Source organism: Epargyreus clarus, unplaced genomic scaffold (genome assembly GCF_041222505.1).
Source record: "Epargyreus clarus isolate Ecla_fem2 unplaced genomic scaffold, WU_Ecla_fem_2.2 ptg000007l, whole genome shotgun sequence".
NCBI classification, from domain to species: Eukaryota; Metazoa; Arthropoda; class Insecta; order Lepidoptera; family Hesperiidae; genus Epargyreus; species Epargyreus clarus.
The window spans coordinates 1,565,231-1,581,734 of record NW_027332215.1 but is presented as its reverse complement, the minus strand read 5'-3'; the positions used below and the strand labels follow the sequence as shown (position 1 = coordinate 1,581,734).

Genomic DNA, 16,504 nt, shown 5'->3' with positions numbered 1-16,504 from the left:
CTGCCGCCGAACACAGAGCACAGGGGCGATTAACACTGCCATTAGGTATTAGGCAAAAAATAGGCATGGCGGTAGTGCCTCCGTAAAGTACAAAGATTTCTACTACCTTCAGATCGACGAAGAAGTACATATAAGACAAATCAAATGCTCCACAGATTCCAAAACCTTTTATTTCATGTTCATGAGAAAGATCTGTTTATCGATGTATACCAGAAACATTACTATCTTCAGATATCGCTGATAAAAAAATCAGTAGGCTTATACGAACGGATACATCGATTGATGGAAGGTTACACATATTTACATGCAACTCTTATTAGATTCAACTTTAATCATCAACATTTAATCATTCATCGTCATCATCAATAACATCATCATCAGCATCAAGAGTCATCAAAATCAAGATTCAACTTTACAAAACTTGACTAGTAACCGTTTGCCTTTGCACGAAGGAGTAAGACAATCTACAAATTAGATATTTTTCATTTATTTACATTAATTATTATGTCTAGAGACTAAGTTGGAACGTGCATTACTTAAATTGGGCTACTTATTGTCACATCTTCAAAATCACAAAACCGGAGAAGACTCAGGACAAACAGGTTATGAGACCAAAATCGTTGTTGATGCCCGTAATTCCCCCGGATCCTAATAAAGGACTTCTTACACCTGTAAGAGGTTATAGCGCTCAGATTTTTTAAAAGTTACAAAATCTATTGCAGCAGTAGAACTTTTTGTGATTGTTGTAAAATTCAAGCTGCGAAGCGGCGAGGCCATACAAATACGCAAACATAAATTCTGAATAACTTATCTCTCCATGGGCACCGGGAATGTTTGGTCCATTTAAAATTAAAATAAACGATGTACGACAGGAATGGCTATTGACATTTTATAATACTGTTTCGTGCGCCAGCGATCGTAATTGAGTTTTAACCCCTCGCACAAAAAATTTTAAAGTTTTTATCTGTGTATATCTCTGTGAAATCGTAGGTCACAAACAAATGAATAAACTGAATGAATTGACAACTGCTTGAAGACCGCTTGGTTGATACTACTAGTACTATTACTAACATATACTTTCGGAGATAAGGGCGTTAAAAGCAATATCTTCAGCAATATAAGTAGGTATAATAAAGAAGTACAAGGAATGTACAACTTCTTCTATTTCTATTATACATCTTTTATGTTCAGGTACAATGTGTTAAGGTTGATGTTTTCTTGAAAACTTAATTGGTTTCCTATAAGAAGGGTAATTTTAATGTAGAAAATGATTTCTTAGTAGTTGGGGGAAAAGTGGAAGTATATTTGAGTGGATGAAATTATTATTTTAAAATTTTACGGACAACATGGGCGTGTATGATGCCAAAAAACCCCCGAAAATTTCGCGAAATTTTATTATAATGACTATTTATACCTAGCTTCAGAAGATTCCTTTCCTATATTATGTAAAACGGTTGTTTGTCTAAAGTCACACCGATAGAGGAATAGCAGAATAGATTTAGTTCACAATGTATGTTTCTTATTTCGTGGATTAGATTTCCAGGAGCAATATTTTCCTGTTTCAACTGTTTAGTTTATTCTTCCACCGGAACTCTGCTGTTGCGCCACATATCCTATTTCAACGGATACTGTTGATACATTTTCACCTACAGTGAGAAATTGTACCTACTTTACAGCGGTACAGTAGGCGTGTAATTACAACTAATTCTTATTAACTCCATCTTAAAGTTACATATGAAGTTGTCTAATAAAAGGTATACATTATATGGGAACCCTTCATCAATTTAAATCGAAGCATATGTTCATTTTATGTTACACGTTCTTTTAATATCAATCTTGTGCGTATTTTACAGGTCACGATGTGTCTGTGCATGAAATTGCATCGAACTTCTTGTGTTCTAGGATTTGTGTAAAGAGACTATAACATACTTAAATAAAAAGTTCCATATTTTAAATATTACCAGCTAGCAATGCAGACGTGGTTCCGCTCGTGGGCGGCGTAATGACATCTTAATTACACTTTGTTCTGTATTGAGATTGAGAAAACATACATTAGATTTTAATAACTTAAGTATGTTTTTTGCATGAATCAGGTAATATTAATTTGAAATATGCTATCGATTACATAAATAAGAAGATAATGTCTTACAAGTTCGTTTCAGTCGTTCGATGTACCCTCACGGGTGTAGATAGATGTTCCACGTTTGCGGTTATTATCAACTTGTATCTAATAAATTGGGACTAAGTAAGCGGAATATAGAGAGCGCTTGATCTTATAATGAGGAGATAGGATTTTGATTTCGAACACATTCGATATTATGTATGTTTGGATTGAGGGATAGGGTTTTCGGCCTTAAACCCGTAATTACGTAAGGCCTTATGATAACAACAAGACCTTCTAGAGTGTGTCAAGCTCCGAAAGCTCCTGATTTACATACATTTTTAATTTAATTTGCGGCATCGAAAGGTATTTGTTTTGATGGCAACAGCCTAAATCCTATGATTGAAAATCTTACTCCTACGTGTACCTATTCATAAAGTTTCAGAGGTTCATAAAGTTGCGGAGGTGAGCTAAATATTAAAAAAGATACTTTCATTGGTGATACTGGGAAATAAGGAATACTATTATATTTCATTAACAATTTCTATAATGTTCCAAATAGGATATTGTAATCGTAGTGAGTTGTTCAAAAATTTACCTCATTACTTATTATAGGAATCATATAATTTCTACAACTATTCACTTGTATGGACTGAAGCGGAACTTGCAAGTGTAATCCACTTGCAAGTTCCGCTCGGTCGATGAGTCAGGTGTTTCCCGGAGCGTACTTTTCTTATTAAAGCGTGTGATTAAGATCAGTGGCAGGGGCCCATTCCAACACCTTTTAGTAAGGAGTAGTACAGTGTCTCGAGGGGGTGAGGGTGGGCGGGACGACAGTTCTGTGAACGCTGCCGCTCTGAGCGCTCGCGTCCGAATACGCGTAGCAAGTGACGCGCCGGCTATACCACGTCAAATTTACGCGGCGTATTTAAAAGTGCAACTTTTTCACCGCAGATCAACATGATAATTAAAGCTGTGATGTAGGGCGATTTGGTAAGTTATTTATGTCGTTTTTATATACAAGGAGTATATATTAACTTCGATTAAGTTTACTTACTTAAAAAAAAAAAGTTTGTTTTTTATTTCCACAAAACATATCAAGCATATGCTTGCGTTTAGAACTACTTGTAAGTCTTTAATAAACACGCAAAAAGACGCAATTATGTAATTTAAAATAAATGAGGCATTTCGGGCGTTTTAATATCCCGATACCTTGAAAGTAGACATGAACGTTAAGAATATTATATTGTGACTAATCACGTTAAGTAGTCACAAATGAGAATAGAAAACTTAAACTGTAATAAGTAATTGGTAAATTATTCAATTTCTACCTTCCACCCGCGACTTAGCATTATGCAATAAGTGATCAAAGTTTAAAAGGCAGTACAATAAGTACATTTACTATGTAGGTTATAATTCTGAAAACGCGAATCAGAAGAAACGCGAGTTCGAAGTCTAGGGAAATCGATCCCTTGATATTCAAGAACAATCATGCGAGAAGCTCAGAGTCCCTTAGATGTCTTTACTAGCGTCGTCTTACAATGGTAATATGTAGTCGGCTATTGTTACACAATCCTGGTACTTTATGATTTTACTGCAGCAGCTCTATAATGTGAAGATAGACTATACATATGTTGCTATTGTCAAACGATTCTTAAATCATTTACAAATGCAAGTTTTTCATCCCCATTATTAACTCAATATTGTCGTATTGCTGGGGCTTCTCTCAGAACGAGAAAGACTAAGAAATCGTTCACGGCGCGGACCAAGGGCAAATTGCCTGGTTTTACACACCTTTCAGTACTTTTTTTTAAAGATCTCTTAGGTCTATAGGTTTCTTCACGATGGTATCCTTCGCCGATATAGCAAGTTATAATTAATTTGTAAGGCATACACTCGGAAATTGTAATTGAAAGACCCACTAGGATATCACTACCTACTTTTTTTCATAGATGTATAACTTTGATAAGCCAATGGCCTGGGCTGATAAGCGCTCATTGTCTAATATCACGTGAACGATTATTGCGTAAGCTACCATCTAGTCCCTTAAGCTGCAGAGCAGTCACTTAGTAAATACCACCGGAGTCCTCTAAGCGCGATTGCCCCATCGGGCTCCTCCAAGCTCGCCACATCCTTTGGTGTGTACAACGGCATGCGGCCACACATACCGCCGTCCTTCCCGGGGTCGCTGGCCGGGCGGTTCGAGCTCCCAAACTTGCCGCCCACTACCCCTTTTAGTCGCCTCTTACGACAGGCAGGGGATACCGTAGCCCTATTCTAGTCCCGGAACTACAGGGTCACTGCGCCGGTGGGCGTTATATACGCCCACCGGCGACTCCTCCTTCAAGCAGTTTCAACGCGCTCCGTAGCTCGGTCGGCGTCTTCCTTCGCGGACATGACTATGTCGCAGAAGGTTATCATGACCCTCCAGGCTTCGCTGCGCTGAACCATCGCCCCAACAATCGCCGCTGGAGACAGGTCCAGTCCCACTTTTGACACGAGGATCCGCCGCTGAGACTCCCACGCTGGGCAGTACTGCAGCGTGTGCTGTGCAGAATCCTCGTGGTGCCCGCAGTGATGGCACTGGGCCGTCTCCTCCCTCTGTATCCTGTTCAGATACTCACCGAAACAGCTATGTCCGGTGAGTATCTGGGTCAACCAAAAGGTGACACGGCCTTTGCTACGGAGCCAAGCTCGAAAGTTCGGTACGATAGCATCGACCATCCGTTGGCGTATATTACGTGGTTCCAAGAGTCGATCACGCCAGCACCTCAGAGCCTGCCACATGGCTCTTCTCCGAAGCGCTTCAACCGTCTGTCAGGGTTCAGTCCTCTGACGGAGGACGCGGATCTTATTAAAGATCCGTGCGTCCATATCCGCCAAAATGTCCAGGGGCGGAAACCGCCGCAAGACTGTCGCCGCCTCATACGATATGGAAGTACCTGCTGCCTGGGCATCCATTTTCTTGTTTTTGTGCGACCGACGAGCTGTGCCTCTTGGATTCTTTTCGAAAATCTGGTCGAAACTCGATAGTCTATCCATAAAATGGATTGGAAATACAAATTTTAATAGTCATCTTAATTACTACAAACGTCCGTTACTATTAAAAAGACAGCTTAACCAATTCTTACCTACCTAAGTAGTTCAAAATTTATCAAATAAAGAAAAATTTACAAAATTGCCAATGAAATTCAACGCACCAAATATAGTTAAGATTGATTAGTACTATCGGTTAATGCTAATGCGATGCTACACTTTTTAATTATTGTGCCTAGCATCCGGCATTGGAAAGTGCATAAACTTCCTGCTAAATTATCATCAAAAATCATTTTTTAATCAGCCTATATGACACTTCTGTCAGAGTATGGTAAACTAGAATTGGTAGACATTTCAAGCATAATTTACTACGCTGCTCCAATGCGGGTTGACGAGAGAATACCTTACCTCTTGTCGGATCTGCTCGATTTTATAATATCCGGTATCAATAACTACTTGAACCAACTCACGTACCCTCCGAAGTACAAAAATCCGCATTTTTTACTGTTGATGGCAACAGTCACTCATCTATATCCCGACCGCACGCTTCATTTCGTAACTTTGTTGATCACTTACAACCACTAACACAAGGCTACGCGTATTTTAAAATAAGACATTATATGGTGAAAATTATATTAAGACTAAATTAGTTACTAAACTATGAAACTTATTATACCCAAAGTAATTAAGCCGTTCACATTATATTTAATAAGTAATTAAGCCGTTCACATTATATTTAAAGCTTCTGAATATTAACAATATACTGTAAAATATAACAGATTGCATTAATTTAATTATTAGTCTTGTTTACAAAACTAATAATTAAATTACCTGTTATTCGATTCATCATTGGCATATTTGCGTAAGCGGATTATGTAAATGTATTTAACGAAATTAACCGCAGAAATATTGATGCATTTTCTGATGACTCGCTCAACTTTTGATTGCCTTTATTAATGGTAGCAGCGAGCGTATAGTGCTTGATGAAAAGTAAGCCTTTTTTTATCACTAAGCAACTAAACTAGGCCAGGGGCGTATTTAAATGCGATCTCCCTCATGGTAGATCTCGCCTTAATAAATTTTACGAACCGTCACATAAGTAAGCTTAAGTGTGTCTGAGAGGCAGCAGAACCGGCTGCGATAAATTTTGATAAATCATTTATACAATTTCAAGATATAATATCAGTACGTCTATAACATCACATGCAAAGGTGATAATGGCCACAGCCAATTTTATTTTTAACTTACTTGCGTTATTGGGAATTTCCCGTTATAGTAATTGGCGGATTAAAAAAAAATTAAGTTCTAGGCTGCACAGTTTTTGCCGCCCCTGCTTCTACAATTGTCATGTCACATTAATACACACACATTTAATCCAAAAAATTCGATGAAATTCCACATAAAATAATTTCTAGGTATATTTTTGAGCTAATCAAAACTCAATCATGTATGAGCAGGGTAATGTGTGCTACTTACACAATAATGTACATTTGGTAAACATGAATAAATAATCTTTATTGCACTGACAAACAGTTTAACAGTTAAAATAAATCAACTCAGTCAAGTTATAAAAGTTTGTTACTTCGTTACAATACCTTTTTGCGCGATTTTTTGTTGGCAAAATCATCGATAATGTCGTCGTAAGTCAATTTGTTTTTCGCCTCGATTTGTTCGGGTAACCCGGGTAACCAGGGTAACTGACGCTGTTATTGGATTTGAGAATATGGTGATAGCATTGTAGATTTAAAAAAACACCGCGTACAGAGAACTTTTTTTTTTTACTTAAGACTGACTATCCCTTTATCATTGTTCAAGGTTTTTTTATAAATTCTAATTGAATTTTTTAAAGTTATTGCATGTTCAACACATAGTAGTTGATACATAGGATTGAAATCGGTCAAATTGTTCGCTAAATTATTTACTATATTCGAATTTATACCACATAATTATATACAAACCATTAATTTCGCATGCTCCAACCAGTAGTAGGACAAGCGTGGTATGGGTTGATAGTAAGAAGAGGAAAATATATAAAATACATTTGCTGCAATTTCGCTCTTTTCACTCATAAAAAATGTGGGTAGAGGGTACAGAGGCCGATTACTGGTTGGGGGCGGCGAACTAGCTGTTTTACAGAATATGGAAGTCTGCTACTCTCGGAATATGCAATGACAAGTGAGAAAACAAAGTCATCTACAACATTTGTTGCTGACTTCTATCTGTAAGGCATCAGAAGACCAGAAAACTGTCATGCAAAAATCTTTTTGATTTCTATGAGGTAGCAAAAAAAAATCGGTCCCCAAATTTGCCAGCCCAAGAATCTGCCGCCCTAGGCTGAAGCCTACTCAGCCTGCTGGTAAATCCGCCACTGGTTATAGTAGAAGGATTTTAACTAAAGCTGTGAACTTATTTACACTTATTTACAAATACAATGATATTAACGCTGGGAATTTATTCGCTGTGAATTTGAATTACTCCTTAAAAGCATGATAGAAGATTGTAAATTTAATTAAAATGTTATGTGAACGGAAGCAGAAAATGTGGATTTTAAATAGTTCCTGACGCCTTTGTATGACTAATCTCAAAAAGTGGGTCTTGGCCCACTGGAGGATATAAATTCAGATGTCTGTCGGATGGCGGATCTGGATTCCATTGCAATATGGTGCACCTTAAATTAACAAAAACTACAATGTCACCTTCACACTCAGTGCCAAGTGCGTGCGTATTATCAATTTAGATACGTTGCCAATTAATGATTTAATATTACTTTATGTCTACAGTCGTAGAGCGTCACCAAACGCTTTCAATTCATAAAAGGGTACTCTCCTATACAATATGTATTAAGGTATTTATATCTCCCGTCACAAGAATGCACTGTCTTTAAAAATACTTTATATGAAAACATGATTACGTCTGCCACGACCCGCGCCTGACACGTTCGATGTGTGTAGACTAGTAATATGAACGGCGCCTTATCCACATTTAATTAAATGCGTAAGTCCTTCCGCTTTAACTGGTAGTTGATGTTTAATTAATACCAATCAAATTCAACGCACCAAAAATAGTTAAGATTGATTGAGTCGGGTTTCCATTTAGGCAGAAAACCTAATAATCCAAACGTTACGCCGTTTGTCTACCGCCACCGTCACCGAGCCGATACCGATAATTAATGACGGCGCTGAAGTAGCGTACCTACATTTACTATAGCCGCTTGTCCACCGCACGTTCGTCACCCGAGAACCGTCATCTCGGCCGCCGATATTTCGAGTAGATAGGCGTGACCGCTAGATCGGCACTGAGGTTTTGACGGCCCGATGTGCCGGCAATATAAAACACGTTGGAACTTGTCCATACAATGCCGTCACAGCGTGACAGATGAAACAGAATAAACCGCCGATATCGTCCACTGTGGACCATCGCCGTCACGTCATATTAAAATCGGCCCGAAATAATCTCGTTCTCGGTATGGGCTCGTTGACGGTGGCGGTGAACAAACGACTTTAGGATTTTAATGAAGAGATCATTGATCAATCAATTACTTTGTTAGAAACTCATACGCCACTGCACAGATTTCTTGCAGTTTAATTCTGTATAGATTGTAAAATCATTTGTCTTGTTCTGAAAGTCCCGTTCCACTCGGTCCAGTTTGAAATGAACACGTGCACTTAACAGCAGATACACTGACCAAACTTTAAAAATAATACCGAATTCAAAATCGATAACTATAAAACTATAACTAATTTGAAGGTGGTAGTACATTTTGTGGCTCGACTCCAGCGGCACCACCGCCACACCTATTTCTACCTAATAACAGCAGTGTTAATCGCTGCTGTTTTCCGGTTTGAAAGGTGTGGTAAGGGAGACAGACTTCCGAGGAGCTCCAGCTTAGTCCTCAGGGGTAGCGGCGCATTTGTGGCTGACCTCCGGTAGGAATATCTAATCCTATCTGGGGTTGATTACAGATGTCCATGGACGGCAGTAGCCACTTACCATCAGGTGGAATGCATGCTCGTCTGCTACTCCTACGTTATAATATATATAACATTAATAGATCTACATAAGTATATGGTGGCCGACCTCGGGTAGTATTGTAATCTTATCTATTTATTACAGACTTCTATGTTCGGCAGTTGCCACTTACCATCAGATTGACTGCAGCCTTATAAATTTACATACCAATAAGTGCAAGGGGTGTAACTCGATCGATTGTTCATTAAAACTCGAATTGAGAAACCTCCTTCTTTTTTAAAGTCGGTTAACAAATTGTAAAAAACAAGTAACGATATACTAATCAAACTTAATACTACGAGATACCAATCAAAAGTATTGCTGCTTTTAAGATTTTTTTATATTCGCCTTGACACAAAAGTAATAGGAATTATTGGCTATTACCAGACGAACCACAAAGACACTTTCAAATATTCCGTGGGGGTCACCAATACATCACTGGCTTTAATTTCTATATCAATTTACGTTTGGAATTCCTCAAAAGGAAAGAGTTATGAAGCCATGTTTCAAAATATACAGTGTGGCTGAAATTGTAATATAAGGTAAGTTAGAATTAACTTAGACTTCGTAAGAGGCGACTAAAAGGGAGCTTCTGGGGTTGCGGACGGCAAGAGTGGGAGCTCGAACCGCCCGGCCAGCAACCCCGGGATGGACGGCGGTATGTGTGGTCGTTCACACCAGACGGTGTTGTGAGCATCAAGCTCATCTGGGCGGAGCTCGACGGACCAAAGGGCTCCGGTTGCGTTCCGTTGTAGATCCCGGAGTTCGCTACGCAGCGTCGAGGACGACCACCGGAGGGGTCCCACGGCACCAGGTACCTTTTGAAGGGTTCCCCCTCGTTAACAAAAAAAAAAATACCTCAGACTTAGGCGTCAAGATATGCTTTCTTCTTTCACCTGCTGCTTGTAATTACCGCTTCTTCAAAACACGACACCGACACAACACCGATAGCTACTTCTGCATTATTGATCGAAATCACCACGACACGACGGCTCTAATTCAGTTCGGCTGATCGCTCCGAGCACAGACTGAAGTGAAGGGTGAAGTATCTGGCAATTAATCTCCTCGCACGTAGAAGCTTGCGTGTGTACACAACATATGTTATTGTAAAGATGCTCGCAAGACACCGACATGCCGTTTTGCCGTCATCCTAGCCATAGAACAGCCAAAGGGATAAAAAACTTTGGGACCACAGACCTGTATTTGTTTTTCTGTAGTTGGGACGAATCGCCTTGTTTTTATTTATTTTAAAAACTCATCCATTTCTGGATCTTGTGAAAATATTGCTGAATACCTTTTTGTAGTTTCTAAAGGTGATTTAACGTTAGAAAAAATGTTCTTAAAGTTATTGATAAAGAATCGTTATTGACGGAGGTCAACGCGTGAAAACATCCCTAAAGAAAAAAGTGCAACATAATAATATTAAAACTGGTCGGCACGGAGCTTTCACACCGCTTTCCTCCCTCCTCCAGTTTAATTGAATTTAGTCGCAAGCTGGAGGCGATCCGTACGCTGGAAACTTTATATCGCGCGTTTGTAATATAATGATAAGAAACGAGATCTCCGTTACGGCACCTAACTTGAAATAGACGTGCCGCTCAGTAGCAGATAAGCACGCTTTTACTAAAATATTTCTTTATTGAACTAATTTTACACTCATCTATACTAATATTATAAAGAGGAAATCTTTGTTTGTTTGTTTGGTTGTAATGAATAGGCTCAAAAACTACTGGACCGATTTTAAAAATTCTTTCACAATTCGAAAGCTACATTATCTACGAGTAACGTAGGCTATATTTTATATGAAATATATTTGATTAATAAATTTTGAGGCTACAAAGTTTACCGGGTCTGCTAGTGAATAATAATAAAGTACTTAGTAATCATGGATTCAAATTAAAAATAAATTCTACATATTACACATGGTATATTCACTTTGGCATAAACTACTTTCAATATGCCATAAACGGAACCTTGTTATTATTATATTAGCCTCGGAGCTCGTATCCTACTTGTCATCCTTTGCAAGTAATGTATCACTTGAAACATCGTTCTGTTTCACAATGTATAGACTATAATAATTGAGGCATCACGGGTTTTCTGCTGCAACGTAAAAATCCACCGCGCAAAAAGTGATTATAATAGGCTAATATCGAAAATGCCAAAGCTAGAGTAGCCTATAGAGAGGCATGCGACAAATGATAAAAATCAATTGTGTAAATGGACAGCCTGTCGCAGCCGATTGCCCGCTACATGAAGGCTTTCTTCTTGTCTTTTGTAATATCTGATAAGCATATAAATAAAATTGATAGACCTCGGAAATGCAAACGTAGGTCAATTTTCCAAAGAAAAAAGGTTATCTATTCGTCGCATATTTATTTTATGTGTATCCAGCGACTATTTCACGGCGTCGCGACTTCTCGACATCAAACGGCATTGTATGCGGCTATTTTGAAAGAAAGACATAATAGAAAGAAGAATTAGGCTGAGGCTCGAACTTGCGCAGAAACTGCTATGCGTACTGTTATGGAGTCGTTGACAAAAAATTTACTTATTAAACCTCGACAAAACTGTCTACACCACTTTTGCTTTAAACACAAGTGCCATGCCCCGACTCCCACTCTCTAGTGTTGCGCATCGTTGTAATGCAAATGAAACCTCTTGTTCATGTTAAATATTAACACATACATATAATATAAAATATTTAGGAGTCCACATGGACTGCCTATTAACGTGGAAAGACCAAATTGAAGCCTTCGTTACCAGAGTAAGGAAACTAATATACATCTTCAAGACCTTAAGAGCTGTCATAGATCACCAAACCCTAATATTAGTTTATTTCTCACTCGTACAATCAGTTTTATCCTACTGTATTACAGTCTGGGGCGGCTTAGTTAAAACAAGATTTCTTCGTCTAGAGCGAGTCAAAGGGCAGTTCTTAAGGTGATGCTTTACAAGCCTATTCTTTTTCCTACCTCGGAACTCTTTAAAGTCGCTAAAGTCTTAACCGTCAGACAGTTGTTCATCCGCAAATTGATATTACGCAAACACTTAACTCTACCCTACGTTAACAAAAACCTCACTAGTCGTAGGCCTGATAAAATCTGCGAATTCACACGTAGTCGTACTGCACTCGGAAAACAGAGCTATGAGTACTTAGCTTCCTTAATTTACATGAGACTAAATAAAATATTAAAAATTCATCCACTCACGTATTGGGAATGCGAGAAAAAAATATTAACTACTTATTAAATCGAACATATGAAGAGACTGAAGCACTTCTAAAAAACTAATACATTAGTATTTATTGAACTTAAACACACACACACACATGGACACACATACAAACAAACACACACACACACACACACACACACACACACAGCCACACACACACACACACATACACAATCCATTCCACAATTTACCCTATTTAACTTATAACTTATATCAATGTACGATTATAATGTATATATTTACAAAATAGCTTACTTTGCATATATTATTGTAAATATTCAGAATGTACGTACATATGAAATAAGAAAATTAATGTGTATTGAACATATCATTACTGTATTACCCGGGATGGGCGGAAACACCTGCGACAAAGTTTCTTACTATTAGCTAAACACAATAGCATAAAATAAAATTGCATGCAAAAAAAATTATAACAATTTTGACCGAAAAGGTCTCCTTTAATCAGCTTTAATGTTTCAGGTAACCTTTGTGTGCAACGCCGGTGTGGAGCACTTTCACAAGGTATCAGATTTCGTGGGATTCCGAAAATTTTCGCCAGTTTTCATAGAAAATCCGTGAAACACTATCAATAATTATTTCATAAAAGTGAAAGAAGCTCCGTCTAACTGTCTGTCTGCAATGATTCCACGGCCAGAGCGCTGGGGCGATTCTGACGAAATTTTATATGGAGGATGTCCATCCCAGGTCTGCTTTGCCTTTTCATTTATTTTTATACATGTTTGTGTAATGCAACTTATGTGTTTTTTAAACAATATAGGAGCGCCAGACGAGCATGTAGTCCACTTGATGGTAAGTGGCTACTACCCGTACCCATATACATCTGGAATCAACCACAGATTGGATTAGATATCCTATCAGCCACAGATGCGCCGCTACTTCAAATATAGTGTAATGTCAATTTTTTCTAACAATGTCGTTTATAAAATTAGGTTTCGAGCGATTGCGCGGCTTAATAATGAACTAAAGATTGTAGTCTTTAAAATACATACATATAAGTCCGTGTTGCTATATGTCTATCTTTTTTTGTCAACTGTGTTTAGGTAAAATAGTGATGAAACTTAATTCTACCCAGTATTTTATCTACTAAAGACCTACATCAAGACGTATAATCTCATATCATAAAGACGTATATAATCACATATAATCCAACATAGCGGGTTATTGGGAGCATATAGAGGTATAGGAATTGAGCGCATCCGGTAAGACTAGTGCGAGGAACGGGCTTCCGCTTCTTATGGCCTGGGATGCGCCAAAGGTGTTCGTCGCTTACAAAAAATATGTATATTGGTGACGCTCAACTGTATTTGAGAAACAGTATATGAAAAGCAAAAGCCTAATGGTTTAAAAACTCGGCCTCTCGAACGAGGGGTCCGAGGTTCAATTGAAATTAATTGTCACTTACTTAAAACGGTGAAGGACAACATCGTGAGGAAACCTGCATCCTGAGACATTATTATAAAAAAATCTCAAAGGTATGTGAAGTCTACCAACACACACTTGGCCAGCGCGGTGGACTATGGCCTAATCCTTCTCGTTCTGAGAGCATTAAGCCATAGTTCACCAGTGGACTATGGCCTAATCCTCAATAGTGAGACAATAATGGTTTGATGACGATATGAGCGGGCGCCTACCGCGTGCGGACCCGGTGTGTATCCTTCAACCGCCGCGCTACTAAAAGAACGCAAGTGGCCACCGCCGCCCATGGACATCTGTAATCAACCTCAGATAGGAAAAAAAAATTAACAAAAAAATACAACCAACTTCTATGTCACTCAATTGCTCAATATATTTCGTTGGATAACGATGTAAACAGCGTGTCTAATATGAGCGCCGACTTCAGAAATATGAACTAAACCAACATTTATTTCAATATTTTTTTTACTTTGTAGTGACATAGAAGTCGGTTGTATTTTTTTTTTTTAATTTTTTTTCACTCTTTTTTGTGATGACATACTAACATTTATATTAATACAATATAAAATTATTAAAACCATGATCATGAATGAAGGTAAGGTCTGAGTTTATATTGATTGGAACCGCCCGCTCGCAGGGCGCTGCCGCGCCCTGCTCGCTTAGTTTTATATTGTCCTATATGTTCCAACCTTTATTATTTTATTTTTTTTTTTTTTTCGTGGGGAAATCCATCATGGGTTCCTCTCAGCCACGGGGGTAGCGGAGAGGATATGCCGGACTCCTACCGGCTAAAACCCCACGGTGTTCCTCTGCACGCCCTTTGACGGGACTGCGGGTACGCTAAAAGCATTCGTCCGCGGTCCCGACGGCGCCTGCCCACAACCGGGCCCATCTCTGCGTGGGATAGAGCTGGAGCTACTCCATCCCGTCATCTTTAAGGCGCGCGCGGTGTTCCCGCGCGCACCTTATAGATAACCTTATAGACCCTCGAGGCTTAATGTTATTTTGACGCAGGACGCCCCCGTGTCCTACGCCAATGCCTCCGTTATGGGGGTAGGAGATGGGCGTGGGGAGCCCTTCTCCTACGCCCGGTTTTCCGGCTGCGGATGGGGAGATCTGAGGATTTCTCTCTCTCCCTCCAACGGCGGAGTAATTCGTGTACATACATAGAAAAAAAAAAAAGATACCGGCCGAATTGATAACCACCTCCTTTTTGAAGTCGGTTAATTAGATATTCCTACCTGAGGTCGGCCACAAATGCGCCGCTACCCCTGAGGACTAAGCTGGAACGCCTCGGAAATGTCTGTCTCCCTTACCACACCCTTCAAACCGGAACGCAGCAGCGTCTAACACTGCTGTTATTAAGTAGAAATAGGTGTGGCAGTGGTGCCGCCGGAGTCGATCCACAAAGGGTTCTACCAACTTCTAAACTACCTCGCGAACCTCGCTACCTCGCGAACAAATAAAATAAATTAATTACAAATGAATCAGGTCATCTCGTGAAGGATATGCACTTGTTTGCTTATGTGTAATTATAATACGGGAAAAGGAGACAAAACAGCACACTTGAATGAATTAAATAATTAAAAATAATGAATTGCTTTATTTATCAAATACTTTCAATTGTCAAGGATTTATTTTATACACAAACAATATCTATTAATCAGACAGCAATGCTAAGATATTGAATAATTTCTATTTTTTTGTTTTGTTCCGTTCTACTCGCATGTATTAAAGGGTATTTCCAAATTAACCTTCAATAGTAGGGGAGCCCACGATGCTAAATGGGGATTTACTCGAGCGTCGTAGAGACCTATTGGGATCCAAAGCTTAGATGATAAGAAGAAAAAAATGTTATATGATATATACCTTTACATCGGTGGGGGAAGCGGCTATAGATTTTTAAATATGTAAAAAAAACTGTTGCATGGACATCCTCGAGCGCGTCAGATATTGATAGCATCAATCCCCTACGTATTTTTAATAATGTACGTATGTTAATCTGATCGTTTGCATGATGCGGGTGGTTGTATGTAAGGGTTGAAAATGAAAAAAAAAATTTAATCGAGCGCGTCAGATTTTCTAAGGGAGTGTTAAGTGCACCAAAAAAAAGCTCTCATTCACTAATCTGACAATTTCGATGGGACGCAAACTCGCGGCCATTTTCATAATGTGCAAAAAAATTCGCCATTTTGAAATACTCAAGCGCGTCAGATTAAGATATATATGGTTCATCTTTATGTTCTAAACGTACTGTCTCATAATCTGACGATTATCTAGAGGGATTCAACTGATCTGACAAAAAAAAATAGAAAAACGGTTCACCTTAAAGGCCATCCCTGCAACTTCCCGCTAATTCCATTCCTGGGCGCTTAAAATTGTACTTATGATATTTTTGAGCTCAAAATATAATTTATGTGATATTTTGAGCTCGCTGAGTTCAAAGAAATAATACTTCTATGCATTTGAGCTCTCTCAGCTCGAAAGTCTGATAGAAATTTCATAGAACACTATTTTTGGAATTTTCAAACCGTAATAACTTTTGAATGGATCAACCAATTTTCACGCGGTTGGCACCATTCGACGCAATTTTATCATCCTCATAAGTGATTTTAATTGAGGTTTTCATTGATCGAACCGAAAATTTTGGAGTAATCCCGAAAAAACACTTTTTTTCAGTTTTCTTTC

At 38.7% G+C, this 16,504-nt stretch overlaps 2 protein-coding genes across 3 annotated transcripts in view; one reads left to right on the top strand and one right to left on the bottom strand.

Moving 5' to 3' along the window:
• LOC140743221 (uncharacterized) overlaps window positions 1–16,504 on the bottom strand; it is a 282,021-nt gene that overhangs the window by 178,066 nt on the left and 87,451 nt on the right. The gene's annotated exons all lie outside the window — the stretch shown is intronic.
• Neurl4 (neuralized E3 ubiquitin protein ligase 4) overlaps window positions 2,954–16,504 on the top strand; it is a 251,324-nt gene continuing 237,773 nt past the window's right edge. Inside the window, exon 1 of the mRNA XM_073074332.1 lies at window positions 2,954–3,094. The gene's annotated coding sequence lies outside the window, so the exon portion shown is untranslated. The remainder of the gene's footprint in view (window positions 3,095–16,504) is intronic.